Here is a 1,631-nt window from a genome sequence, read left to right as displayed (position 1 = left end):
GCTGTTTCTAAGGAGAAAGATGAGGCTTTCTGATCCTGCAGAGATTTACGGCCTCTGAACTCCTGTACAGGGTTGTGAAGAGTTGGAAGTAACTCGAAGGCACTTAACACCAACAACAATGTAATAGCTGCAATTTTTTCTTTCTTCCTTTTTTACTCAAGATATTTACTCAGTAACAATTACATCTTCAAGAGTGTAGTAAAGAGTGGAAAATACAATGCAATTGACAAAGTGTGCATACTAAATAAATCAAAGATGTTTTCCTTTTTTATTTTTTTTAAAAGGATTCTTTTTAAAGAGTAGGCAAGAGTAGACTTGGGGAAATCCAGAATTTAAAATAAAAGAGAAAAGGAAATTTAAAAAGAAAGCCTGTCCTTAACTGCAACCACTTAATTTATCCATAGTTTCTTGGGCTATAAGAACGAGATCTTGATCATGATCTGTGTTGACTATAGTAAGGAAAAGGTGATCTTCTTGTGTACTGGGAATCGTAGTCTTCATACCTGTCACACCCACAGTCATATCCGCTATCATAGTAAGAATTTCAGCATCTGATACCACCTGCACCGCCACCACCACCACCACCAGCTCTCTGAGTTGGTCTGCCTGTGTGTAGATGCCTGGTGTGTGCTCTCTGCTTGATAGAATAAAGCTACATGAATTCTTCTGCCATTGAGCTCCATTCTGTTTGCCCTTTCCAAAGCCTCCTTCCTTTGAGTCATCTATTCTTTCAAACTAAACAAATGCAAATCCTCGAGATCTTCCAGTGCGATGATCAAAAATCACATTGACTCCACTCAATGGTCCATATCTAGAAAATACTTCACGAAGATCTCTCTCTGTTGTGTATAAACTGAGACCAAACACTCCAAGACAAGTGTTGGCATCTGGATTTGCTCTGCTCCCTGTGCCTTCGACTTCTACTCCTTCAATGTCAATATTCTGGTGTATATGACCTGCTTTGAGATCTCCCATGAGAATGAGAATGGGGAATCTTGAGTGAGGCTTAACGTCTATGAGAATGCTTCTAAATCTTGACCTGGATTTTGCTCTTGATTGAGAATGGGATTCAGAGTGTTTGTAAATCCTTGATGTGCGATGAGATCCTGCCCTACTCTCTCATTTTACACAAGCCAGGAGATCCTGTTGGAGATTTTGACTGAGAGTGCGACTCTCTGCCCTTGAAGTTTTCTCCTGTATATCACTCATGTTGGCCAGGCATTCTCCAAAATGAGACAGATCTTGGCTTTAGGGCCAATCGCCTAATCAGGCAGCTCCACTTGACTCTCACTTGGTCACAGGTTCTGGCAAAATCGCCTACTAGAATTTTAGGCATGAAAATGTTAGTACTCTTCAAATATCCGTTATTAAAAAAAAAATTCTTAAAAATACCTGTTTTTTTGAGTATAGGAAAAAGACTAAAATAAAGGACTATCAAATGTTTTAGTAGTCTGGTTTATAGGGGTATTGGGATTTTAAATAGTGTTTATTTCCATTGTGCTTTCTTTGTTGTTGGTTTTTTTTCCAATTTTTTAGCATAGATTGTTTTGTAGTTAGAAAAAAGTTGTTTAATTACCTAAGTTTCAGTGTGATTATGCGTTTGCATCTTGTTCTAAACTGTCAGATGTTGA

At 38.2% G+C, this 1,631-nt stretch overlaps 1 pseudogene; it reads right to left on the bottom strand.

The window, feature by feature from the left end:
• Positions 1-394: 394 nt before the first annotated feature.
• LOC102828576 lies at positions 395-1,209 on the bottom strand (annotated as a pseudogene).
• Between the last annotated feature and the right edge of the window lie 422 nt (positions 1,210-1,631).

Source organism: Chrysochloris asiatica, unplaced genomic scaffold (genome assembly GCF_000296735.1).
Source record: "Chrysochloris asiatica unplaced genomic scaffold, ChrAsi1.0 scaffold00157, whole genome shotgun sequence".
NCBI classification, from domain to species: Eukaryota; Metazoa; Chordata; class Mammalia; order Afrosoricida; family Chrysochloridae; genus Chrysochloris; species Chrysochloris asiatica.
Note: the sequence above shows the minus strand (reverse complement) of the source record. Positions and strands in the feature narration are given on the sequence as shown.